We start from the raw sequence: 27801 nt of genomic DNA, 5'->3' as shown, positions 1-27801 counted from the left end.
TCAGAGCACTGAACAAACGCCAGGTGGGAGCAGTGTGGGAAGGGGCTGTGTTGCAAAGTGTAAGAGCCCCACCTCCGCACCTGCCTCTATAGCCCCATTCAAGTATCAGAAGCTGCAATTAGCAGGTGGCGGCCACTGCTTAAACCCGCTGTTCCCCTCCTCCCCAAGGCTGGGCAGCTCACAGCAGCTTTGGAAAAACCTGCAAGAAGAGATCAGAAACAGAAGCACTCAGGCTGCGCCTGGCTCTCTTCTCTCTCGGCGTGAAGTCCGTGCCCAGCCCTGCCAGGCACGGCTTCCAATTAGAGAAGCGAGGCTGTGACCACGGGGCGGCGCCCAGCCAGCACCCACCTGGCCCCCTCCCTGCTAATCAGTGCCTAATTGATGCAGGGTGGGGGGCTTGCTCGGCGGCGCTCCCCATGCTTCCGTGGGCCCAGCTGCCGCTCCTAGGAAGGGGCTCAGCCCTTTGTCCCGGCAAGTTTGAAACCATCTGGACAGAAGTTGGCAGCCCCGTGTTCGCAGCATTCTGGACTTTCGTCACGCCCCCAGGCAGATTGCTAGGAGGTAAAGTTCCCCCAACCTGTGCTGAGCTGGGTGGGATGAGCTGGAGGTGGTGTACTCGAGGGTGCGCTCCGTGCCAGGGTTCAGACCCAAACTTGTAGGGACCCTTAGGCTGGTGCTTTAGAATCTTCTATCTGGGAAGTAAGGACTGGGGCAGGACTGAGAAGGGAGCTAGGGCCTAAGGTGGGAGTGGAGGTGGGGGAAAGGGGTAGGAAGATTGTGGGAGAGTATAGAGCTCAGGCTGGGCCTGGCAGAGGCTTTTCCGCCTTGGAGCTGATCCACACGGAGGCCACACGGAGGAAGGGCAAGGAAGGGAGCGGACACAGTGACCTAGCACTCTCATCTTGACATCTCAAGCTACAGATTATAAAGTGCCTCTTCTCCATTTATCCCCACAGCTTTGGGAAGCAAGCAGGGCAGGACTGTCATTCCCATTCTGCAGAAGGGAAAAACTGAGGCCCACAGTGCAGAAGGGATTTGCTCCCTAACCTGGGGCTCCAACATCTGCCTGTGGTCCATGGCTGCCGGCAGAAATGTCAGACCTTCACTTGGCTTGGGGAATGTTATTTATTGCTAAAGTGGCCACATTTGCTTCCAAATGGCCTGGATTTAGAGCTGTGGCTGTTCTATTTGGAGTTTTAAGGAAAAGGGCACAGATGAGAGAGTTCAAATTAGCTCTATGAAACTTTGCAAACCACTCCAGAGGAATCTGGTCCAGGCTGCAGGGCTAAAGAAGTACCCTAGGTGCCCCTCCCCCAGGCTTCCAAGGAAAGCCCCTTCTGTTGCTGAAAAGCAACAGGGGAGAGTTTTGGAGATGGATTAACATATGGAAAGGGATTTCATTTGGGACATTAATTTCTCTGTAAGAACTTAATGATGGGAGAAGGGTATGAGGTTCAGATTAGGGGAATTTTTCTACTGCTGCCCAGGCATATGCTGTCTGTGGTGGTCCTTGTGTAGCCCTCGGTTGAACTAGCCAGGACAGGAAGCCTGGTTATAACTTAAGGTGGGGAAATAGAAAGGAGGGTGAATTTTTGGCATAAGTGTGTAGGACAGCCTTGGGTTAATCATTTAACACCCTGTTCTAACCTATTCAGAGGCTTCTGGGGGCTGTAGATTTCCAGTCGGTATTGATGGATGGGCCTGAGCTAGCTAGGAACAGGCTGTATCCATGAGCTGCGGATTGGCCCCAGCAGCAGGCAGCCATGCCTCTGCTAGGCAGGCCAGAAGGTTAAGAACGAAAACTGGGTGGCCGTGGGGAAGGAAGTGCTTCAAGCTCCCTTTCCTCTTCCCACGCGAGAACTTCCTCTGAACACTGTCCTCCCAGCTCCTTCCAAAGGAGGTCAGAATCTAAGGCAGCGACTGGGCCTGAGTGGATCAGCCTTACTGGACCCCACTCAGGTTCATGGTGGCATCTTGCCCATCCAGGCAGGGCACGGGCCCTGAGTCCTGTGGCCACCTCTCCGCTCATCCCTTCTGGTTCCACGTCCTGGGAGGGCAGTGGACCAGGGGCTCTCCTGGAGCATCTCTCTCGCTCCACGGGCCCTCCCGGGGTGCTGATGCCACATTTCCATTTGGGGATGTGACAGGCCCCCGCTGAAGACCTTGCATGATGTTCCATGTGCTCCGGACCAGTCGCTCAGAGCGCTGCACGGGGGCCCAGGCATCACAGCGCTAGTAATAAAGCAGGGCTCTGATCTCCATTCCACTACCGCTCCCTCAGGAAGCCCTCCAGGAAGAGGGTGTGCCGGGTAGGAGGCAGGCACTCCTGAGTCCCTGGCAGAAACCGTTTCTGATGGTACCACAATCTCACCCTCAACCTAGAATGATTATTAACATATTAATTAATATTTAAAAACTCATTACGCCTTGATGATGGCTTCCTTAAGCTGCTTTTATATTCATTGCAGCCACCCAGGAGCAATAACCATACTTATGTGGCAAAATGGAGTCATTCTACTTAATTACCGGGGAGGTTTTACAGGCAGTCTTCACAGCCCACAAATAATCAGAGAGTTGATGTGATGTCCTCTTTTTAGATTTTCTTTTAAATTGGATGCTGTGATGGTTAGAAAGCTATACTGAGAGATGAAGCCTTCCCAACAATACCCTACTTTCCTCTCTCCTTGTGCCAGGCTGGAGCATCTGGCCTCCCCGGGCATGGGGGCCCTGGGAAAGCATGTCTTGAGGCTGTGGATGGGGGGAGGGGGACTCCAACACCCACCCTGCACCTCAGGGCTACACCACCAAACAACCCCGCCGGCTGAGGTCCCAGGTCTGGAAACCCTTCTCCATCTCCTGGCAGGGTTCTGCCTCTGAGTCCAGGGCTCAGCCCCTAGGGCGCCAGTTAACATCAGTCTTCTGGGTGGGCTCTGCCTTCGATAGTTTCAGTCCCCTGGGGGTAATCCTGCCAGGCTCCAGCCACAGCATCCCTCCTCCCCGTTAACCTGCGGGCTTCTTTCTGAACCGCTCTTCCCCAGTGCCCAGCTCTAGAGCGGCCCACACAGCCACTGCCCACCAGCTTCGCCCCTGGCCGCGGGGTAGACTGAGCACATGCTCAGTCAGTCGGGACAGTTGCAAATGGTGAAGGTGATGGACGAAGGGAGGCCACAGGCCCTGCTTACAGCCCTCCTGCCTGAGCAACTCTGGGGTTTTTAGGATTTCTGTCATCTTGCAGAGGGGCTGAAGGCACAGCTTGGCAGGGCCTCCTGGTGGCATTTGCTTCACCTGCCTCCTTCAGGCTCCAGGAGGTTGCTCCTGGGACCATCAGGCCTCAGATGAGCCAGGAGTGGTGCCGGGGCCAGGGCAGAGGGGCCTGGCAGAGCATGTCTACAAATAATCACACTCGCGGGCCATCTCTTCTGGGTCCTGGCCCCAAGAAAGCCTTCGGAGACCGAGATGGAGTCACATGGTGTTGTGAGATGGAATCAGCTTACCGTGCCTTTGAAATTATGGTAAAGTGACAGGCAGGGAAATCGGTGAATCCCTCCCATGATGCTGATAACACCAGAGCTCAGATGTCACTGCTGAGGGATGGCCGGAGCCGTTCAGAGCACAGCCATTCTAAGGGGTCCCCTGTGTCCCTCAGAGCAAGGCAGACAGAGGCCAGCAGCCACCAGGTGGCCAGCACAGTCCTCCTGAATGAACGGAACTGTGGCCCTGGATACACACGAGCGTGCAGCCAAGTCACAGCCAAGGTTGCAGCGGATGTTAAAGGTAAGAGCAGGGTAAGAGGGGGATTGACAGTGAAGTCTGGGTTCAGTCAGGGTAGGTTTGAAGTAAGCCTGGATTCAGGTCAGGGGTCAAGTGACACTTCCATCTGAGTATAGGAGAGGGGCTCGGATCAGGGAATAGAACTGGAATTTGGTTTCAGGGGGAAGGCATTTTGTCCTGGACGGGGGTACAGCTGGGGGTCACATGGGCATCAGACTGTGGGGGTTCCTTGTCTGAGAGATACTTGTTTGCTCATCATCCTGTCTGGGGGCCCAGACAGAAGACAGGACCAGGCATGTCAACCTAGGGTCTCCTGCAGCTTCCCTCGGGGAATATCCAGGGATTTCCTTCTCTTGTTTCCAGCCTAGTGCTCTGTATCTCCTGCCATGATCTCAGAGCCCACCGCCTTCTGTCCCAACTATTTCTGGAGACAAAGGGTGTGGGGGGGCTAGTGGCCCAGTCGCTTACACTGATGCTGGTGTGAGCAGTATGGTACCATCTCCGAAGGATAGTGATTCTTGGATTTCCTCTTCTTTCTCCCTCCCTGCGCACAGCATGACCACCAGCCCACACCTGCCATTTAGCTGCAAACCCTGTCCCCAGATCAAGCAGAAGCTTGGCTCCAGATCTCAGGAAGCGGAACTTTGGATTCCTGATTGGCCGCACTTGACTTAAAGCCACCCCCCCCGCCCCCCCGCAGGCTCCCAGGGCTTAGGCAAAAACTGCTGTGTGACAGGTCCCAGATGTGGGCCACTCCTGTCTTTGCCCTCCCCTGCTGACCCACCTGGTACAGGGGAGGCCCATGCCCTTCCCCCACCTCCCTCATCAGCAGCTAGGTCAGGGTGATCCCTCCCTCCAGTTGAGATCAAAACTTGTCCCTGGGGCACCTGGGTGGCTCAGTTGGTTGGCTGACTTCGGCTCAGGTCATGATTTCATGGTTCCTGAGTTTGAGCCTTACATAGGGTTCTCTACTGTCAGTACAGAGACCACTTCGGGCCCTCTGTCCCCTTCTCTCTCTGCCCCTATCCTGCCCATTCTCTCTCTCTCTCTCTCTCTCAAAATAAATAAATAAACTTAAAAAAAAACAAAAACAAAAACTTGTCCCATAGGGGTTGTGTCTCTAAGCTCAACCCACAGCCTCTGTGAGCTGATCCTTCCTGCTCTAGGCGGATCCCTTCTTTCCTAAAGGCCAGCCATGCTAGAAGTCTTACGGTACAAGATAAGGTGTCTGTAGCCAGGAGAGCAGCATGGAGCCGACCAGAGTCCCCACAAGGGAACGGTGAGATGTGAGCTGTAACCCCCTAAGCTTCCCTGGTGTTTCTGTGTCACTATGGCAGGTGCACATGACTGTGGGCAAGCTCAGACCAGCCCCTTTCCAATCCCATGTCTTAATCCAGGTATGGGTCTGGGGTGCCTGGGTGGCTCAGTCGGTTGAGCATCTGACTTCTGTTCAGGTCATGATCTCACAGTCCGTGAGTTCGAGCCCCTCGTTGGGCTCTGTGCTGACAGCTCAGAGCCTGGAGCCTGCTTTGGATTCTGTGTCTCCCTCTCTCTCTGCCCCTCCCCCACTCATGCTCTGTCTCTCTCTCTCTCTCTCTCTCTCTCTCTGTCAAAAATAAATAAACATGAAAAAAATTTTTTTTTAAATCCAGGTATGGGTCTGCTTCTCCACACCTATCCCCACTTTGAGCTCGTTCTGTGTTGCTCTACCACGATTTCTCCAAAAAGGATCTTGTTCTTCCCTCACACTAACTGCCTTACCTCCTGCCATGCGCCTCTGGGCCATGTTCACTCACTGTACATCTTGGGGTAGGGTGGACATTGGGAGGGTAGTGCACAGGCCGTGGAGTCCCACAGTCCTGGATCTAAATCCTGCTCCACCACTCCCCAGCTGGATGGCTTTCAGCAAGTCAAATGATGCTCTAAGCCTTGGTGTCCTCATCTGTACATTGGGAACAATAACATGTCCCATCTGGCAGTTGGGTTCTGAGGATTAAGTGAGATAAGGCACGTGAAGTACAATGCACACGACAGGTGCTCAATAAATAGCTGGTGCGCTTAGTTTGCGTGCTTACAGCTCTGTGGGGCATATGTTGCTTCAAGGCTGGGCTCTTGGTAGCAGACCCCGAGATGAGGATGTATGTTTAAGTGGTTTTTAATGAGGTGTTCCCAGGAGAAGCCTGGAAGGAGTGGGCAGGGGGAAGAGAAGGGAAAAGCCAAGCTGGTGCATCAGGGGATGAGGCAGAGATTTAAAACAATTTCAGTTCCCCAGAGGGTAGTGTCAGTCCAGTTCAGTTCTGCATGAGGAACTCTGGAGTGAAATACTGCTTCCTAGTTGTCCTGAGCAGGGGCAAGGGAGCTGGGCTTTCATATTCCAGCCCCTGCTGGTCGTTGGCCAATGCCCGTGTGATGGTTAATTTTATGTATTCACTTGACTGAACCAATGGATGTCCAGAAGGTAGGTAAAAATATTGCTTCTGGGTGTGTCTGTAAGGACACTTCCAGAAGAGATAAGTATCTCAGTTGGTAGACCAAGTAAAAATCGCCCTCTCCCCACCTATGTGGACGAGCATCTTCAGATGGGTCGAGAGCCTGAAGAGAACAAAAAGGCAGAGGAAAGGTGCATTTGCTTGCTTGTTTGAGCAGTGACATCCATCTTCTGTAGCACGTGGGCCTGTTGGCCTTCCCCTGCCACCATGAGGGGTGCCAGCTGCCCTCAGCAGCCAGCAGCCATCTTGGGAAAAAAGGAGTAGACTCAAGATATACTGACAGAGGAGAGAAACAGTTGTTATAGCTTGATTCTGAAAGACGGAGTATTTATGAAAAAGTCGTTGTGTTAACCTGAAAGAGACTTTCAAGCTGGAAAAGGCTGAGCTATCTTTAACTGGTTAGCCAAAGGATCTCCCACACTCCCCTCCCAGTCATCTGGGGGCATTCGAGCTCAACAGCAAAGTGAAGTAAATAATAGAAAATAAAGGTCTGTGATTTTGCACATCTGAATGTATAACATTTTGCAGCTTTGTGCTTGCCCAACTCAATTCTTTCTGGCTTCCCAGCCTGTCCCTTACTGTCCCCAAATAGCTCATGTTCCCTAAAATGCCACCCCCCATGAAAGAAGGTTCTCCAAGGGGCCATGTGCCTGGCCTAGAATGCTAGCAGCAAGAAAGGTGAGAGCTGGGATGGGGGAACAGGAGGCCATTTCATGTCGCTGGTACGTCCTTTGTTTTAGAAACAAAGGATAAGAAGAGGCATGTTGCCTGGGGCACAGAGCCAGTGCTGACCATGTGGGAGCCTCAGGGTGGAAGCAGGGCCCTTCCCACACTCCCATCCAGCCCTCCCTGGTCTTGGACTCTGTCTCAGAGCATCTCACCACCAGCTGCCAGAGACCTGTGTCACCCTTGGCGACTCTTCCTCCATACTCAGTGTCCCAGCCCTCTGGCCGACCCTGTGTTGGACACTCCAGGCCTGCTTGCCCCACCCAGCCCTGTGCCTCAGGGGTGCCATCTGCTTTCTGCCCTGGATGTGGCCTAAAGGACCTCCCTGGGGGGTTCCTATAAGGATGGAGAAACTGGGTGTGAGGCACAAAGATCCAACACCTAGGCCACTGGTGTCACTCCATACCCGGAAGCTGTGGTTAACTGTGACCAACTAAGTACTGTTGAAATATCATTTATCTCCATCCCCACTGCCACTCTCCTAAGCCGGGTCAGCGTCACCTTGCTCCTGACCATCTGAATTGTCCTTCTTGTCTCCCTGCCCCAGTCTCACACTCTACCTCTTCTGCTGGAGTGACCCTGCTGAAGCTCCCTCTCATGGTGAACCCCTCATGTAGAACCTTCAGCCTCTGAGTGGAGTCCAAGCTGCTCAGCTTGGCCCACAGGCCCCTTCTGATCACCCAAGTCTGTCACACATACGCGAGCTCTCTAGGTGGGGCCATGCCCCGAACTCCCTGGGCTGCCCTCTGTCCATGCTCTCAAACCACAGGCTATGGATGGGTTTTCTGGACCATCTCTCTCACTAGACTGTTAACTCTATGAAGATCAGTATTCTGTCAACATTTCTCCAGCATCCAGCATAGGCCTTTCTCCAATAAGTGCTCAAAACATATTTTTGGAAGGAAGGAAGGGAGAGAGAGAGGGAGAGAAGAAGGAAGGGAGAAGAAAGTTTCGTGGTGTCTTCTCTGGGCCAGGCCCTGCACGCATTATCTTCTGTTTGCATAAGATTTGCCAGCCTTTAATAAGCACAGATATAGACACAGTGGTCTTATGACTAATATTAGCCAGAACTTTCTAAGTGACGTGAAGATTAGAAGGTTGGGATTGTCAACAGCTGGAATTTGGACTATAGCGGGACTCTGCAAGTTGTCTTAGGGAAGCTCTGGAGATGCCTGGAATCCTGGGGCTCCAACCTCACCCTTCTCTGAAGCCCAATGTGGTGGAGGGTGGAGGTGGGGCAGAGAGAGGTTTGGAGGGGGGAATCTCTGGATGGGCCCTTTTCCTGTGGACCCTGAGCTGATTTGGGGATTGTCATGCTAACCTGGGTGTCTTTACCAGGCAGCCCAGAGGCACATGGGAGATGTGACAAGATGCTAAGTGAGAGGGATCAGAGGCCTCCAATCCCAGAGGCGTCAGCCAGCTGTGGGATCTGACTCCCAGCCAAAGGGGTGTGTAGTAAAGTGGACCTAGACCTGAGGACTCCTCTCCCCACCCTAGAGGGAAACAAAGCCTGTGGCTGACACCCAAACCGGTGAGAATAAAATAATGGTTAAGACTCTGGAACCAGATGGTCTAGGTTTGAATTACCAGCTCCAGTCCTTCCTAGCTGTGTGACCCTGGACACGTTATTTAACTATCTGTGCTCAGTCTTCTAATCTGTGAACTGGGGCTGATCCAGTACAGTATTTATGTCACACGTTGAAGGATGAAAGGTGTAAAGGTATAAAGCTGTTGCAATAGTGCGGACTGAGGGGGTTGCTGGTGTTTTTATGTCTTGCTTGGGTGCTCAAGACAGGAAGAAAGGGGACCGGAATGGGCTGCACGGAAGAAGAGGTCATGGGTTGCAGCTTTGAAGGATTAATACAACCTCCTGTGGGGGAGAAGAGCATGGAAGGGCATTCAAAGCTGAGGGTACAGCCTGTGTTTGTAATTCGGGTTGCCTTTGGAGGAATGGTAAGGATGCGAGGTGACTGGGGCCCAGGCGGGGAGAGGGTGTGTGGTGGGAGATGAAACCACATCTCCCAAGGTGGGGAGTGTTGGGCTCTGCCCTCTGGTGCCAAGAAACCACCAGAAGGCTCTTACCAGGGGCAAGGCATGGGCACAACTATGTTCTGGAATCTGGGGCAGCAGAGAGGATGGGGCCATTGGGTGAGGGGATTATCAGGTTAGAGGGGGCAGCAGAGAGGCCAGGAGTGAGCAATGAAAGCAGCCCCCTGAACTGTGATCGGGAGGGCACCTCAGGGCCTGGCCTGACCCCTTAAGGCCTGCCCCAGGGTGCAGCCACTCTTCTCTAGGGCCTCCCGCAGGGGCCTAAGCCTTCATCCCTTCCCCATGGAGGGACAGACCATCTGTTTCTACAACTTCTGCTTTCATCCCTGCCCCCAGCAAGACCCCCAGCTCAGTCCACTCTGAGGGCTTCCCTGCAGACAGCAGCAGAAACCACAGCACAGACAGAAACAGGTTCCCAGAGCCCTGACAGGGCAGGTGCCCAGCTACAGTCTGATGCCCTCTGAGGTGGTGGCTAAAACCTCTCTGTGCTTTGGTGTCTGCCTCCCTCCTTAAGGAAGATTGGGACCCATCTTACTGAGACAGTCCCCCTGACCCACCTTACAGAGGGTCCACAGACGCTGTGTCCAACAAGAGGAGGCCACCCAGCCAGGACCACAGGGATCTTCTTGTCCCCAAGAAGAGGGTATTCCTGATGGCTCCTCCTCTGGGCTGGGCTTCACCCAGGTCTTTAGGCTTCAGCACAGCCATGAAGGACTCATGGGTGTGCTGTGTGGTGGGAGGCAGCATAGAATGGGGGCTAAGCATGTGGACCAGGGGCTAGGCCACCTGATACCACAGGTATCAGGCCTTGCTGGGCCTCAGTTTCCCCATCTGTAAAATGGGGATAACAATACTCAGTTCACCTGTCATGAGGCTGTGAGTCAGTACCTGCAAAGTTGTGGCACCCAATACCCGTATGTAAGTGTTAGCTTATCTTTACTATCATTTTTTTTTGTGCTCTGTGGGCATATGCATGCCTGATAGTGTGAGCAATGAACCTTCAGGAAGAGCGTTAGGTTGAAATTGGGCATATCTGAGTGGGGGAGGGGAAAAGAGGGAGAAGCAAATAGAAAAAGGAAGGATGAATCAGGAAGGCTCATCTCACCCCTCTCAGGACAGGAGAGGGAGGCTTTCTGCAGCATCCCTGGCAGATAGTGGGTTAGCCTCCACTCGCATACTCATAGGGATGGGGAGCTCATTCCCACTCTAGTCTGCTTAGTTTGTTGTCAGACCCTCTGAAATCAGCAAGTTCGTCCTTATCTGACCTGTATGGCTCAGGTCTTAGCGAAACATTTGAATCTCCATGGCCCCGGCCCCAGTTCAGGTCTCCGCAGACCTTTGTTTCCCAAGTGTTTTGGGTGATTGCCAGAAGTACCTTATATGATTTGTACTCACAGGGGCAGCCAACTGAGCCAGAATCCCGGCCAAGCTTCCACTGTTAACTGCTCCCACCACCACCACGTTGGAGCTCATTGTACCAGGCATTTGCTTCCTCCTCTACTGCCAGTCACATGGCAGATGACACCTGTGTCTTCAGGGTCTCCCTTTCAAAGCCAGGGGGGTGCCTCTCCTCCATGTCACGCCCAGTTGGAGGTCCCACAGCTGGGTAGCTCGGCCTTCAGGGTACAGTCTGTGATGATTTCCTCCTTCAGGGCACAGCTCACATGTGCTCCCAGGATGGCCTGCCCCTCCAGCTGCAGGGCCATACCCCACTTTCCTGCTGGGGGGCTCTGACCTGGCTGGGTTTGTCCGCCACATCAGCCACTATCCCCCTTTGGATGAGCTGTCACCTGGGGCCTATTCTCTGTTCTCTGTCAGGGCCCCGGAGCCCACATAAAGGATGCATGTGGTCTGAATTCAAGTGTTTCCCAGTATATTTCTTGGCTCTTGTGTAAATCTTGGATGCAAATGCTTACATAGGGATGTGCCTCAATGTTTCCATCAGGAGTGTCAGAGGCAGTTCTTGCCCCCACAGCCCTGCTCCATTCACACTCTCTGGCACACCACTGGCTCCCTTGATTCGCCTCAGTGGCCGTCATTCTGCTTTTTGGACTGGTACAAGAGGGAAAATCAAGTCTTGATAATAGCAATTATAGGGGCGCCTGGGTAGCTCAGTCAGTTAAGCATCCAACTTTGGCTCAGGTCACGATCTCGCAGTGAGTTCGAGCCCCACATCGGGCTCTGTGCTGACAGCTCAAGAGCCTGGAGCCTGCTTCGGATTCTGTGTCTCCCCCTCTCTCTGTCCCTCCCATGCCATGCTCTGTCTCTCTCTGTCCCTCAATAATAATAAATAAACATTAAAAATTTTTTTTAATAATAGCAATTATAAATATAGAGTTCTTATAATATGCCAGGTCTATTATATGCATTGGAGGAATGCCTGCTAGCTGTGTGTCCTTGGGCAAGAAACTTAACCTCTCTGTGTCTCAATTTCCTAATCTATAAAATGGGGAAATAATATCTACCTCACAGGCTTGCAGTGCAGATCAAGTGAGTGTGTGAATGTAAAGTGTTTAGAATAGCCACAGCAAGTGTTCCAAAAACATTAGATCTCATAATGACACAACTTAACCATCTAGGCTCTACTTACCATTCCATTTTCCAGATAAGGAAACAACCTGTGAAGGTCATATGACTTTCATAACCCACATAGTTGGTTAAAAGAGGGGCATGGCTCACAGACCTCAGACTTTCGGGCTCGTCCTCCTAACCCCAAATGTTCCAGTGCTTCCCCCACAGCCCTCTCTGAATACATTCTCCTTAAATCTGGTCTTCCATAGGCTAAATGCCTCCACTTTTCTGGCTGTGGGCCTCAGGTTGTTCTTGCTCAACAATGTATTTATTATTTTAAGGCAGAAGGTGAGGCCACAGTCACAAAATCAAGAAGGAAGTTAGCGGGTGGGGGGTGTGACTGTGGGCATGGGGCGAGTTGCTCTGGGAGCACAGGGGCACGAGCAAGGCAGAAGGTTTCAGGGAGACAAGGGGAGTGGTATGGGGTTTCTGGGCCAGGGTGCCCCAGAAACTCCCTGTGATGAGCCAGGGCAGTTGAATGAGGAATTAGAACCCAACAGAAGCAGCCTCCATGCCCTGTGGGGTTGCTGTCCTCTGGTGACGTGGACTTGCTGGATACAGGGGCCCAAGCCCTGTGGCTCCCCAGAGGACCAAAGGTGCTGATAGGGCACCTGGTCCTAACTCATAGGCTGCATATTAGTGCCTAAGAGCTTGGGAAAAGCCCCCTCAAAGTATTGCCTGGGGTCTCGCTCTGGGAGCCTCGGTTTCTTTGTAAGAAGCCGTGGGTAGCCAGAGGTGCTCTGGGAGGACCTGCTCACTGCTAGGGCTCTTTTGATTGTGTTACCACTCCGAGTGGAGCCAGGCTGGTGTTGGGAGGTGGCCTGGATGCAGGAGAGACCCAGGTTCCACCTCTGCTTCAGCCTGGGATCTGTTCCGAAGTTGGGACACTGTTCAGCCTCTCAAAGTTCGTCTCTCTGACCAGAAAAAGAGGGAAGAGGATAATTGATCACACTTGAGGGTCTTTCCAACTGATGTCCTGTGAACTTTACTTTGCTCAAGGTCTGGAGAAAGGCTGCACGAAGGAACTGATGAGGCTTCTCCAGAGGACGGGTTCTCCAGGAGTCATAGCTATGAACAATATTTTATTGAACACCACCTCAGGGCAGGCACTGTAGTAGGTACCCGGATGCATCTGCCCTAAGAACAAAGACCTGTGGTAGTTACCAAGTAGGCCAAAGACAGATTTGAGGGCACCGAGGTACACTATTCATGGAAGGGAGGGACCTTGTTCTTCAAGGAAACCAAGTTGGAATCCCTTGGCAAATCAAGGAAAGTCCCTTCGTTTCTCTCCTGAAAAAAGACCCCAGTTTTTAGAAACTGTATTTGCTTAAAAGGAAGCGATCAGAGACCAGTCTGTTTCCAGGCTGTTGGAGGTGCTCATCTGCATATGGATATGCTATTTATAAACGTACTTCTATTCATTAAAGCGGGTTCCCCAAGGCCCTCAGCTGCTCAACAAGGTGCGGCCCGCGCGTGCGCGCCTTCGGCTGGGAAGGTCCGCCTGCCCTGCCGGCTCCTCCGCACAACCCCGCTGGCCGGTGGGGAGGGGGCGGTTTGGCTGGGGGCACCCGGGCCGGGCCGCAGAGCGGAAATAAGGGCTGTCCCCGCAGTGGGGTGGGGTGGCGGGGTCGGGGGAGGTGATGCGGGGGAGAGGCCTGGCTCCCGGGCTGCAATCAAGCCTAGTGGGGCGGTGCCCAGGGCCGCCCCCACCCCCTTACCCCGGCGAGGCTGGAGCCTTCTCTCCCGGACAGTGGCGAGCGTGGCCGGGTAACACATCCCGGCCCAGCCCTGCGGCTGCTCCTGTAGAGAAAGTATGGGCTCCTCCCGGTGGTTGTGCCCCGGACATCCCGGGAGCCTCCCATCCGCCAGACCGGGTGATGGTGCTGTGCGCAGAGCCAGCCCTCCCCGTGCGCCGCCCTCCACCGTCCACCCTCTAAGCGCACATCCTTCTAATGGGATTAGGCTTCACACGGGTCAGGGAACAATTTATTATTCTGCTGGCTAGAGCCAAGTTTCCCTTTGAAAAATGGTTACTCCTGGAGTCGGCAATTACTTCAAAATAAATTTACCAAAGACAAAATTGTGCCTCTTGGGTCAGTAAACGACTTGCCTGTTTGGGGCTGAGGAGACAAGGTGTTTATTAAGGACCGCCTTCGTTTTCTGTGCAGGTTTTTCAGTTTGAATAATTGTCCAATTAAATATAATTTGGAAGTCAGTGCTAACCTAGTGCCTGGATTGCAGAAGGAAGAATCACTCGGAGGCGTGCATTAATAAATCCCTCGGAGCCCCGTCGCTCCCCAAACCCCTCCTTTGGTTTAATTTTGAGAAATTTTTTTGTCTTCCCATAGCCTGTATGCCTACCGTTTGGAAATGAGCTTCCTTCCCCAAAGAATTCCTAGGCCTCACTTGCTTCCATCTGTCTGCTTCTCCCCAGCAAGCAGACGCATGGGGTTTCTCAGTGGGGCTCATGTGCTGGGGCCGGGGCTGACAGCCCGTTCTTTGATGAGCCTGCGCACTTGTGGGTTAGTCTTTCATCCATCTGACACGTACTGACTTCCTCTGGGCCAGGCCCTGAGCTGGAAAAGGAGAGAAACCAGACATTGTTCTGGCCCTCAAAGATGAGTCAGCCCGTTGGGAGTGAGGGACGCATAAATGGGCAAAGGTAGTACAATGGGATTAGTGCCGTGTGCTCCTCCCATGGGTCCCTGGGAGCAGAGGAGACCCCTTGCCCACCCTGGCCAAAGAGGCTTACCTGGAAAAGGTGACAGCCAAGTGAAGCCTGGAAGACCAAGAGGAGACAGGCCCAGGAGGGGAGAGGGTACAGGAACCCAGAAGTGGGGGAGCCTCTAGGTGAATGATCCCAGGTCCTTGTGGTGAGGTACAGGGGCATTGGGGATTGGGTAGGAGACAAGGCAGGAGAGGGTTGGGGCTGGGGTGTGGTGGCGCCTTGAGCCAAGTGAAGGAATGTGGAGTTTATCTGGATTTAAGGGTGATGCAGGGCTGAGACTAGGGCGAGTCCAGCAGGGCCCCTTTGGCACAAGACTTACAGAAGCACTGCTTTTTAAAAAAAATTTTTTTTTAATGTTTTATTCATTTTTGAGACAGAGAGAGACAGAGCATGAACGGGTGAGGGGCAGAAAGAGAGGGAGACACAGAATTGGAAGCAGGCTCCAGGCTCTGAGCCATCAGCCCAGAGCCTGACGCGGGGCTCGAACTCACAGACCGCGAGATCGTGACCTGGCTGAAGTCGGACGCTTAACCGACTGCGCCACCCAGGCGCCCCCAGAAGCACTGCTTTTTAAGAATGACTCTGCACTTGCACAGCCCTGAGAGTGAGTGCCTTCTTTAAGTTTGTGACCTAGTAGGGGCCCTGGGGCAATGCAAGCTTTCCAAGAGGGAGATAAAGGACCAGATTTTTAAAGAAAGATCATTGGCAGCTGTGTGTGCCGGACCCCAGCCTCCTAGCCCAGTGACGCCAAGGTTTAGGGTCAGGATCAGGGAGGCCAGTTTGGAAGTGACTGCGGGCATCCTGGGGAGAGGAGGACCACACTTCAGTCAAGATGAGGGCAGGGAGGATGGGGGAGGAGCTGTATCTGGTGTCACGGCTAGGCAGACCAGACAGGTAAGAATCACCGATTGGCCTAACGGAGAGGAACAGGCCTCTTGGAGACTGGAGGGTCACTGTGGGTGGAGCTGCCACACGCGTGGCCGGTGGCTGAAGTCTGGTGGAGATGAATGTAGGGAGGCAGCCATGCTCCCTGCAGCTCAGCTCAGCAAGAAGGCTGGCAGCCCTGGGGGGTAGCGTGTCCACTGGGGCAGGAGGTGTCTGGGCCGGGCCTGGCAGCAAGGTCAGTGTCAGCGACAGGGTCAGCCTTGGGGCTGAGCTCATGACCAGGATTCTGTTCAGCACATTTAAAATAGGAGAAGGGAAGATCACAGGGTTATGGGTCCCAAGTCAGAGACTCCTGGCCAATCCCCCCTCACCCCCACCCCAAACATGAAGAACTGATTGGTAAAGTCTCCTTGAGGACTGAGGTCAGGTTTGGTGGCCTTCTAATCCTCACAGCCTGAATGCCTGCCTGTGGTTCATTTGGGGTCCGAGAACGGTGGGGGGGGGGGGATGAAATCATGACTTGGGGTGTCTCCCTCACTGCCACACTCTTACCTGAACCTTCTGGGCCTGGCCCCAATGTTCTACTCCATCCCAGCCTCTCAACCTACCCGCCTGGCCTGGAGCAGCCCAAAGATGAGAACTGAGCCTAGATCAGTCTAAGTGCCTCCAGCTGCTGGTTCTGATTTTCCCCAGAATGGGCCAGGGGCTCTGATTATCAGGCCTACAGAGGGGTCTTCAGGTTCCATGTTGCACGTGGGAAAACTGAGGTCAGGAGATAAAAGGAGAGTCACGCTGGGACCCATGCCGGGAGAGCCAATCCTAGCTCGGGGCTCCCGTCAGCCAGCCGGGGTGGTTTACGCAGTGTTTTAGCCCACTTAGGCTGCTATACCAAGTACCAAAGACTGGGTGGCTTATAAACTACAGACATGTATTTCTCTTGGTTCTGGAGGCTGGAAGGTCAAGATCAGGGTGCCAGCACAGTCGGGTTCCAGTGAAGGCCCTTTTCCATGTTAGAGACGGCTGACTCATTGTGCCCTCACATAATACAAGGGGCAAGGAAGCTCTTGTATAACCACTTCCCAAAGGCCCCATTTCCTAGTACCGTCACCCTGGGAATTAGAAATTCCGTATATGAATTGGGGGTGGGGGACACAAACATTCAGACCATAGTGCATAGTAATTAGTACACCAACTCGCCCAGTCTAGAGGTATAATGAGGGAGGTGGGCAGCAGCCCTGGGGTCCCCACAGGAGGATCCATCCTCTGGGAAGGGCTTGTAGAGGGCAGCTGAGGGCCTGGAGGACGTTGGCCAGCTGGGTCTGAGGGGGTGATACACCCTCACGCAGGGGCCTGTTCTACGAAAATTTCTGTTGACACGGAGTTTAGATTTTAATGGGGGAGATAAAATAAAGCAAGTAAAACACAGAATATGTCAGTTGTAATAAGTGCTGTGTGGAAAAATAAAACGTGGGAGGGATCTGGGCAGTATGGGTGGGGGGAGTGCCATTTTGAGTGGGGTGGCCAAGAAAGCTTCACTGAAAAGTTGACATTTGAGCTGACACTTGAAGGAGGTGAGGAAAGGGGACTTGAGGATGTCTGGGGGAAGAAGTTTCTGAGCATGGGAACAGCACTGCCAAGGCCCTGAGGAAGAAGCATGTGTGGCCTGTTCCGCAAGGAGTTCAGGGCTGGAATGGTGGGACCAAAGTGGCAAGGGCTTGGGGGTGGAAGAATCACAGAGGTTGAGCAGTCAGAGACACAGAAAACGAGAGAACAGGCTGAGGGCAGAGGTGGGCAAGTTCAGGGATCCCCAGAGTTGCCCTCCTACCCAGGAAGGGCTGGCTAGGCCCCATCTGCCAGCTCCCCGGGCCCACAGGGCCTCCCCTGGTGCCCCTGAGGAAAGAGCTGGCTCTCAGGAGCTCTGCTGAGGCCTGTGGAAAGGCACCCAGGGGCGGTGAGGAGGGGTGAGGCACCTCCCCGGCATGCTGGGCCCGCGTGGCTGCCACCCCCATTCTTCCTCAGCCCCACCGGCGAGGAAGAAGTGGGATTTGTCTGCCCATATTCACAGCTATGGAGGTGATCCAGGTTGAAAGAAAATCAATAAGATGTGTCCATTTATGTGGCACAAAGGAAGAAAGGTCTGCAGACAGAAATAGGCCGGGATTCACATGCAGGTGACTTAATAAGACTTTTCCCCAGTTTGAAGAGGACGGTAATTTAGATTTGCCTTTGAACGTCTCCTTTTTTGTGCCTCAATAACTCTCAGGATCAGCCTGCTTAGGAAGCAAGGGAAAGGAGATTGGCCGCCTTCTTAGAAGACAGGCCCGTTTGGGAAGGCCGCTTGCTCGGAGAAGTTCAAACACCGGCCTTGAGAAAAGATGAAAGTGCCTTGTCAGCACATCCTCGGCCCATTGATCATGATTGAGGCCTGGGCCTGGTGCATTTGGGCTGGAGCAGGACAATGAGAACAAGGCCAGGCTGCCAGGAGGCCTCCTCTGAGCCACGGTGGTGTAAGAGATGCTCATTACCAGCATCAGGCTTAGTGGCCAGGTGGGGGCAAGAGGCAGATAAGCCCTGACTGCAGAGTGGAGGCCCCACAGGCCCTACAGGCTACCACCCAACCTTGGCCCAGGAGGCAGACCAGCTCCTACCTTGGGCTGTCACTTCCCGGCTTCTGGCAGGCAGGACTCAGTCCTCCTCTCCTGCCCGAGCTTGGCCCATAGGCAGACTCAGTTTAGCCCAAAAGAAGTCTGGAATGCCTGCAGGAAATGGGGAAGAGCTGAGGCTAGGCCCCTTGGGGCTCTGCTGAGGAGGACACAGCAGCAGCCACCACCAAGACTGGGCTTTGCCTGCCCAGCAGGCCTGTGGGCAGGGCTGGGGTCATGCTTCCTTAGCCGGCTCTCCTCACCTGGGCTGTTCACATCAGGGATAGCTGGGGTCCCGGGATTTTGAGAAGCTGGGTGGGTCGCGGCTGCAGAAGAGGGCCTCCGAGCAGGTTTTCTTCCCCTCTTCCCAGACCTAGTTCCCTTCTCCCCCTGAAACCCTGTCCTCAATGCCTCCACAGTGCCATGTGCTTCCGCGGGTAGACCTTGCCACACTGTGTGGATGTTTGTCCCATCCTGACTGCAAGCTCCTCTGGGTAAAGGCTGCACCCATGCACAACATGGTGCCTGGCATGGAGCAGGAAAAGGAGATATCTGCCCCTCTGTGTGACCGACAGGATGAGAGGGCAGGGCCAGGAGGGGCCCCAAGTTCAGTGCAGTCCTGATCCACCTAAGGCCATGCATAGGGAGGTCAGCAGCAGACCCAGCGCATAATGCTGGTCTTTAGCCCCTGCCCGTGGTCTTCTATCTCAGTACTCTGGGCCCCCTCAGGATCCAGCAAGGCTGTGGGAGGGATAGAAGCTGGAGTCGGGGGACTTTATCCCAACGCCTGGTTTGCATTTGGCCCCAAGAAAGTCTGTCTTAGTCAGTTTGGGCTGCTGTCGTAGAATACCATAGACTGGGTGTCTTAGAAGCAACAAAAATGTATTTATCACAGTTCTGGAGGCTGGAAGTTCTAGGTCAGGGTGCCAGCATGGTTGGCATGCTGGCATGAAAGAGCCTTCTTTCAGGTTGCAAACTGCCAACTTCTAGCTGTCTTCACAATGCAGAGAGCCGAGAGGAAGCTAGGTCTCTCTCTTCATCCAGAGCCTGGGGACCCGGGCTAGGGATAAGGAAGGGGTACTGGGCTTGTCTGAACTGAGAGTCGGGGTTCTGTCTCATTCCCAAGCTTCTCTGGCTTCCCCGTGCTTGCACACTGCTGTCTCTACTGGAAGGCTCTGTTCTTTCCTCCACCTGGTGACTTTCTACTGAAGCTCATTGGCACCTAGCTGCTCGGGAAGCCCCCAGATGGACTTCTCTGATCCCCCTGTCAAATGCTCACACCTTTTACACCGTGATGGACTAGTCCTGCTGCTTGGATCTCCCATTGGGCTGGAAGCATCCCAAGAGCAGACAGAATCTGGTTCTGGGTCAGCCTTGGAGCAGAGCAGAGGTGCTAGTGAGGACTAGGCAGATGAGAGAGAGCTTCGCAGGGGCAGGTTGGGGTGGGGGTGTGATGCAGAAAAGCAGTGTGTACCAGGGGAGTAGAGGAACACTGAGTCCCTGGAACTTCCATGACCCCTGCACTGACAGTCTTCATGTGCTAGTTCCTCCCTGCAGGGGGCAACACCAAACAGACTTTGGGCAACCTGGCCAAGGGGAACGGGAGGGGATAGGTGCTGCCCCCTGGCTTCCTGGGAAGCCCAAGCAGGAGCCAATAGAGCAAGTGGTGTATTTGGCCCAGAAGCCCAGGGAGGCCCCGGAAGGCCCTGCAGGAGACTTCAGACAGGAAGAGGCTACAGAGATTGGGAGAGAAGAGTGCCCTGTCTGGAGACGGGGTTCCTCATGGCCTGGGAATTTGGAATCTGGAACAAGAGGGTCCCTTGAGAGATGGAAATGCCCACATGACAGGTAAAAGAGGACTAGAGAGGATTCCTGGACTGGTGGGACAGGCCACGGTGAGGCTGAGCTGGGGGAACTGGTCCAGCAAAGGGAGGGGTCGTGCCTGGGAGTGGCAGGAGGCTTGCTGGGTTCTGGAAGGGAGGCTGCTGGGAGTGCTGGGATCCTGCAGTGGCTGCGGCCAAGATGTGGGCAGGTGCCTGGCCTGCCGCCCCACTGAGCTGCCCCAGGACACTTGTCAGCCTCTCTGTACTCCTGCAGGTCCTGGATCAGAGTGGGGAACATCACTGTGGCCCTCAGGCAGGCAGCCCTGAGGCGTCCCTGGGTCCAGTTGGCTGGCTTCAGCTGCAGCTCAGGAACCATCTTCCTCCCTAAGCCTTGGGCTTCTCTGTGCAAACCTTGGGGGCAGCTGCCACTTCCTGCCCACCCTGGACGGCCCAGGCCAGGGCCCAGCCTTTGCCTCTTTGTGGAGGGGCTTCAGCGTCTCAGCCAGCAGGGGCAGATCCCCAGAGCCCCTCGGGGTGGGCAGATGAAAGGCGCTGCCCCTCCTTCCCCAGCCTCCTGGCCAGTCACTTCCCCTCTCCTCTCCTCAGCAGAACTGTAAGAATTATTATTTTTTAAATCCTCATTGGAATGCTAATTTTGATTTTGAGTGTCTGTCATGGGCTCTTTGAAGTTTTTCAGACAAAATAAGTATCTCCTTAACAGAGGGGATTAGCGCCTACTTGTTTAGAATCCTCTGACTGAGAGTGACAACCAATTTCAGAACCTGTGGGCTTTAGGAAGGCTGCAGGAAGAGGGGCCGCCTCCCTCCCTGGTGGTCAGCTTCCCATAAATGGCTTAATGGGGTTAGAGTTTAACCCCTCAAACAGGGATCCGAGCCCCCAGCTTGAAAGCCAATGAACAGTGAGGCAGATCTTGCTATTTAAATCCAGCAGGACTTGGTTAGAACTCTTTTATTCTCTGGAGTTTAAAGAAAACAAACCCACTTCCCTTGCAGGATGCAGGGCCTGCTCCAGCCAGCGGGCCCCTGGCTTCCTCCCCCAAATGCAGGCCTTCCAGCCACAGGTAATTCACCGCCCAGGCTCAGCTCAGGCTGGGGTGCTCCTGGCTTTATGATTCTGTTCAATTCGAGAGCACTAATGGGGCAATTTGTAAAGAAAGAAATATAATGAGTTATCACAAAGCTCAGCAAGGACTCGACAAACTGGGCACTTCCCATCCATCAAGCATCCCAGCGTGGTTGCAGACCAGCCGGGCCAGAAATCTTGGGCCCCCGGGAATCTAGCCTTACTTAGTACTGCTGCAGTTACCTTCCCCTCCGCTGGGCCCCGGATCGTGGCCCTGAAAGGCCAGCTGGCTGGAGACGATGGTGTGGGGTCCGTGGAAGTAAAAGGGGGAATACTTAAGGATTTATTTGCTGAAGCAAATTATCATGCAGGCCAGCCTTAGAAAGAACACCAAACCATGTGACAGCCTGTGGGGCCCTGTGTGGGCTGCAACGTTGTTCCAGGACCCCCACCGCCAGCCCGCGCCTAGGAGCTGAGGCTATGCCTTGGTCTGTCATTAAGCCTGAGGTCATGGATGGTGTCGGACGGTCATAGAAAGCCAAACTGCCCCCAGCCTGCACCTGTGGGTGGGCCGTGGGACCTCTTCTGCAGAGAACAGGGGAGTGACGTGCTGTGTCTATTTGCTGAGATGATGAGCCATGAACTTGAATCACAGACCCCTAGACCCTCCTGCTCTTCTTTCAGATGTGCAAAATGAGGTCCACAGAGGGGAACTGAAGGGCCAGAGTACTCACAGTAGGCAATTTGTCACCTGTATACATGATGGTCTAGGACAGTGTCACGGAGTGTGGCTCGGGGCCATGGGAAGGGCGGGCCCAGAGCCATAGTCCTGGAGGCATGGAGTGAGGCCTCTGGGCTCCACTCAGCCCGGCCTGCTCACCCTGCACGCTGGGATGCCTGAAGTGGCCCTCACCCCTCCCCGGCCACCCACTATGCCACTACTTCAGGCCTGGGGACCCTGGAGGACAGAGATCTTGGCCAGCTTGGGAAGGAGGGCTGGTCCGTGCAGAGGGGTTTTCTGGGCTAACGTGCCCCTTTGCCCTCTCTCCTGTCCCCCATGTATCTGCTGCCTGTGCAGCTAGCCTGGACCCTGGGGATCTGCCCCTGCAGGTGCCTCAGAAGGCCCTTTCAGAGCTGCAAGTCACAGGAAGGCCCCATCACCCACAGATGGGACAGGTAGAGGTCTGACCACTGTAAGGCCTGCTTGCTCCCGAACAGAGTGATATGGTCCAGACTGGTCCTCAGTGAGGTTCTGGGTAGCCTTCTTCTACCCACTCAGATCCTGCCCCCTTTCCTTCTACTCTTGTGAGCAACCTGGAGGTGCCCCAAGCCCAGGAGAAGTCAACCTGCAGCCTCACAACAGGCAGGTTCCACAGAGAGGGCAATAGTCCTCTTCCTCATAAGGATGATAAATAAAAATAACTACCACGGTTAGTGCTTACTGTGTGTGTTAGGCGTGATTCTGAACACAGTAATTAAGTCACTAAACCTTATTAACGGCGCTATGATAAAATACTATTGCTACTATTCCCGTTTTGCAAGTTGGAAAACTGAGGCATAGAGACGCTAAATAACTTGTTCAAGTTCACCCGGCTAGTGAATGACAGAGTAAGAGTTCGAGTACAGCCAACCTGGCTCCAGAGTCAGAGCTTTAGTGACCATCAGTCCTTGAGCCGACAGAAGCCTAAGACCCACCCTTGGCACCCGCCATAAGGCCAGGTTGAATGGCCAGGGGCTGAGATTTCCCTGTGCTATGAGGGAGGAAGTACAAGGAGAGGGCAGTGGAGGCAGGGCACAGACTCAGGTTTGAGGAGACCCTAAAGAGCACGGAGCTGCTCCGATATACACCTGCCATGTGCCAACCACTGTGCCTGGCACTCCACCCACGGTATCTGATGACTGTCTCCCAGCCACCTGCAAGGTAGGAATTACTGTTTTCATTTAGCTGAGCTATTCAGGAAGGTTAAGTAACTTATCCATGGACACACAGCTCACAAAGAGCATACCTGGGTTTCAAACCCAGGTCCATCTGGTTTCCAAGGTGGGTCCCCTGGCCCTTGCATGCGAGAGGGGACTGGGGCGGGGATGGAGGCAGAGTGGGCTGGAAGGCAAGAACTGAGAGTGACGAACCTGGGGGAGTGTCGCCAGCCATTCTGCAACTCACCAGCACGGGGCACACTGGGAAGTCTCACCTAGAGCCAGAGAACTTTGGGTCAGACTGGCTCAGGGCCAGAGGGGGGTTCTTGAGAATGCTCACATTCTAGGCTGCCGGCACGCAGAGGGCTGCAGGCACTGACCCCAACTCCTGAGTCTGTGCTCCAAGCTGCCTTTGGGGCAATGGGAGTTGAACTCTTGCTCCCCCCATTCCCCACAGACTGGACAGGAAAGGGGAGGAGGCCAAAGCCCCTTGCTCTGCTCCTCCCAGGCTCTCTCACCCCCAGAGGCTCCATCGCTGTTTCAGCTTCCCCTGCCCCCCTGTCCTTTGTGTGTCCACACCTCCTGGGTCACCGATCCCCGTCCTGGGTTCCCACGTCCTGGGAGCGGAAGGGTTACGGCTTCTGCCGCTGAGTGGAGGCTGCTGTTCCCCAGCGTTAAGCAGCTTTAGTGTCTCCTACCCCAGCCCTGATTTAAAATTCATAAATGCTAATCCTTCATAATTTACGGTTTAAAAGCAGCCCCACTCCCAGGCCCCGTGGCTACAGCTCTGTCAGAGTAATTATGCCGCCAAGCTGAAATTGGACTACTAACTGAGATATTAAACAGGGGGGGAAATCCTCGCGCTGGCAGCCGACCCAATTATTCCAAATAAGCAAACAGATTAGTGAGTAATTTTCCAGTTAAATTTGGTGATTGGTGCCAGAATTGTATGTTAAATATTCAGAAGTAAATAGATTAAAGATGAAATGTGCCCCCCCCTCCCTTTTTCTGGGCTTAATTTACTGTGTATATTAAAACTTTTTCATGAGGAGAAAAAAAGTAAAAATGATAATTAAAAAAACCAAATAAACCCCTCTGGGCCTCCCCGGTGCAGTTTGGCAGAGGCCAGAGCAGGGCCCAGGCCTCTCCAGCCTCCTTGACTTCCCAGCCTTCCTGGGCAGGGCCAACCACATCCCCTAAGCCCAAACGCCAGTCCTCCCCAGGGAAGGGGAATGTAGGACCCTGGGCATCTGGGTGGGCTAGGAACCTCCCAGCTCCATATGCTGGGCTTGTATTTCTCACAAAGAGAAATCCCAAATCTATTAGTCCTAAAGTCAGACCGTGCTGAGAAAACCCAGATAGAAGTGGCAGAGGGAGAGGTGGTCACAGGCATGTGGGCCCCAGGGGTGCCCGGCTCCTCCAGGCACACAGCACTCTCGGCTCTTGGGTCCCAGTGCCCGGAGCTGGGACCCTGACGAGCGTGATCCACCAACAGTGGATCCCTGGCCTGTGTGTAGAAGTTGGTCTGCCATCCTGGAGATGGGGGTGCGGGGGGAGGTTCTCAGCCATGGCACCCTCTTGCCCACAGCACACAGATGGTGCCCACCCCCCACTGCCTCTTAGCCTCTGACACTCCTCCCTGGCAGCTTGGACACTCACTTCTCCACCTCCTCCTTTGATTCTCTGCAGCAGCCCAGCCACAGATGTATGTCCAACAGGGAGTCATCTCCCCAAAAAAGCAAATGTAGAAATGGAGGCCCAGAGAGGGCAATGGATTGTCCCAAGGCACCCAGCAATTCAGGGATAGAAATGCATCTAGAAGAGGGCTCTTGGGGCGCCAGGGTAGCCCAGTCAGTTAAGCGTCCGACTGCGGCTCAGGTCATGATCTTGCGGTTCTTGAGTTTGAGCCCTGCATTGGGCTCTGTGCTGACAGCTCGGAGCCTGGAGCCTGCTTTGGATTCTGTGTCTCCCTCTCTCTCTGCCCCTCTCCCATTCACATGCTGTCTTTCTCTCTCTCTCTCAAAATAAAAATAAATAAACATTAAAAAAATTTTAGAAGAGGACTCTTTGGCCGCTTAGTCTGGACTCTCTCTGCCGCCCCCTAGAGGACCCAGGCTTAAGGCACAGGCTCACCTGGGCAGGTACATAGGAGCTGCACAGGGATAGGTGGAGAACAGAGAAGGAACCTTTGTGCCAGGCCAGGAGTGAGCTGGCTGGGTCTGTGGAGAGGGCGTAGGGTAGAGGGGGAGAAGATCATGGGCCCATCCTGGGACAGTCAAGCAGGGGGAGCTGGAAGAATGTGCCTGGGAGAAGGGTCTGCATGTGGGAGGGGCAGGTAAAGCGTGTAGGTCCTGGGGGGGAGGGCAGTCTTGGGATTAGGGCCTTCCTGTCTAGTTCCCCTCCCCCCTGCCCCTCAGCATACCAGTTCCAGGTGTGGGACCAACCTGAGGCACAGCCTCCTCCAGGGCAGGCCTCTTTTCCTTCCTTTTACTCAGGGATCCCCTTCCATTAGGTTCCAACTCCTGAACTGAGAGGATAGCTGGGGGAAGCTGGGGAATCCCAGAGGCCATGTCACCTTCTCCAGAGTCCCCCTTCCCTTGTTCTGTCAGAGGAATCTGGCCCAAGGGATGCTGAGAAGATGCCCTGTCCCCTTGGGTTGAAGGGAGCCCCCCACCCCTTTCTCTCCGTCAGCCTCTTAGAGGCACACACCTGAGGGCAATGGGGCTGAGGTGTGGTGGGCATGCAAACACCTCTCCCCAACACAACGTACGGAGGCTGTAATCATAGGAGGGCCTGGCCCAGGCCACCGAGATAACACCCCAGATAAACACAGGACAGGCGGGCAGGTCTCTGGGCTCATGTCCAGGCAGAGGAAGATGGTGCAGGGACCCAGGACGTGATTCGTCCCATCCATGGGATCTGCCTGGCTCAGGCTTCTCTGACCCCACTAGGCTCTCAGGGCAAATCAGAACCCCCAAGAATCTTGCACAAAATACATGCAACTCCCCACCCTGCCTCCACCATATGGAATCCCCTAAGGGTTATTAACCAACCTAGCTAATGAAATTTCTGCTCCTAAACCAATGATTTGCAACTCTTAAAAAGTAACTGAACGCTTTCTTCAAACAAAGTCTTTGTACAAACAAGCCTATCATGCAAAGCAGATAACAACAGAGCTTGGGTTAAATATCTTCATTTGCCACTCCCTACCCCCCACATTCTGAGTTCTCTCCGGGGAACCCCTAGAATTCCACCAGAGGGCAGCCAACCAGGCACAGGAAGCTGAGCCTCTAGTTTGTGGTTCCTGGGTACTCCTTCTGAGTGTACCCATCAGGGGGTACAGCGGCTGTTTCCCCCAGGGTGGTCAGGGACTGACGACAGAGCCAAGTTCCTCCAGATGCTGCTGAGGACAGCTGCTGTGGCCAGAAGGGCTGGTCCAGCCAGTGGTCAGCAGGGGTCCCACGCAGAAAGTCCACCACCCACTCTTCTGAGAGTTCCCGGATGGAGAGTCCAGTTAGAACTAGAGAGTGAGTGGGTGGGTCCTGGCCCGAGGTCCTTACCCTCTTGGTCACTTCTTGTGCCGGTAGACTCCCCGCTTTGGGGACATTGTAACAAAGTCCTTCCCTCTCAGACCTTCAGGGAAGATGGGAGGAAGGACCTGGATCATTATCTTCCCATTCTGGGCTCTAACCAGCATCCCAGGGATCCAGGCTGTGCAGACATCTCTAGTCCTTATCTAGGAAAGAAAGGGTGGGGGAAGAAAGAAAGACCCCTAAAAAGAAAAAAAAAGCACACAGCACTTACGGAGCATTTCCTGTGCGTGGCCAGCATGGGGAAGTGACCGTGCTATTTAATTGCCAGCCCTCTCATTTCGGGTGCACCCAGGTCAGCCCGATGGCCTCTGGAAAAAGCCCTGACTTCCTTCCACAAGTGCCTGGCCCAACAGAGTCAGGGCTGTCCCAGCCCTCGTAGGACACTGAGCCACAGCTTGTTTTACAGACTGTCTTTTCCCTCACTGGGTTGGAGTTGCCGTAGTAACCAGCCCCCCGCCCCCCCCCCCCAGTCGTGCCTTCTCACTGGTCTGCTCTGGATTTGGTATGAACATTATTTTACATGAAAAGCTAAAGATTATCTCTTTACTAACCTCAGGTAATTTGTTACCGTCGTTGCTGTTTTAACTGTTCCAGACTTAAGACTTTGCAAAGTGACCCAACCCTGTTTTCTGTATTAAAACAAAAAAGAACAACCAACTGAATCAGAACACAGTTTATGAATAGAGCTAACAAGTGGCTGCTGGACCAGCTGCAGGGATTCTGGGGCTGCTGATGGGTTTATCTGCTCAGAAGTCCCAGCCCTTTACTATATGATTAAGGTGAGCCTGAGTCCCCCTGCCCCCGCCCCGGGTTTGGGTGGAAGACCCTGCGTGGTCACAGGTCTGAGCCGCTTGCAAGACCTCTGGGGGACATTTTTCCTACATTGGGACACTCTTGCTACCTGGGTAGTTTTGGTTGTCAGTGAGCCCACTGCCAGCCCCTGAAACACACAGAGAGGGATGCACAAACACACGTCTCATACACACACATGTATGTTCCTACGGATACATACGGAGACTCCTACAAGCGCGCGCACACACACACACACACACACACACACACACACACTGGGCATCCTCCTTGGCCCATGAGAGTCAGGGCTCCACGGTGTGGCGTGCCAGCACACTGGCTCTCCAGGGGAAAACGGGCCCTAATGTGTAGTGTTTGCCAATTTCCTTGATGTCAATACTTCCACTGTGGCAGATTTTAAGCTCCCAGTAGTTTAAGAACTGACTTGCAAAATTCCTGAATATTGAACAAATTGGCTCTTGCTGACAAAACCAAACCATCGTCTCAGGACCATGTGTCTTCCATCCCAGGCCTGGTGGCTGCAGGGGTGACCTGATGAGGTGGTCTGAGCCCCAGGAACAAGAGAGGGTCTTAGCTTGGAGCAGGTGAGTCATTGAGCTCCGAGTGTGTGACAGAAGGACCCCAGGTAGGCTCAGAGGGTGGGAGCTACAGGCGGGCGGGTTGTGGTGCTATGCTGACAAATGACATCACAGCTACCTCGGAGGGCAGTGAGGT

At 54.0% G+C, this 27801-nt stretch overlaps 1 long non-coding RNA gene across 1 annotated transcript in view; it reads left to right on the top strand.

The window, feature by feature from the left end:
- Positions 1 to 232: 232 nt before the first annotated feature.
- Positions 233 to 27801, top strand: part of LOC123601335 — a 32971-nt gene continuing 5402 nt past the window's right edge. Inside the window, exons 1-2 of the long non-coding RNA XR_006714053.1 lie at positions 233 to 561; positions 3647 to 3774. This is a non-coding gene — a long non-coding RNA (uncharacterized LOC123601335). The remainder of the gene's footprint in view (positions 562 to 3646; positions 3775 to 27801) is intronic.

Source organism: Leopardus geoffroyi, chromosome D1, assembly GCF_018350155.1.
Source record: "Leopardus geoffroyi isolate Oge1 chromosome D1, O.geoffroyi_Oge1_pat1.0, whole genome shotgun sequence".
In the NCBI taxonomy this organism is placed as follows: Eukaryota; Metazoa; Chordata; class Mammalia; order Carnivora; family Felidae; genus Leopardus; species Leopardus geoffroyi.
The sequence above is the reverse complement of the archived record's forward strand: the minus strand, read 5'-3'. Positions and strand labels throughout refer to the sequence as shown.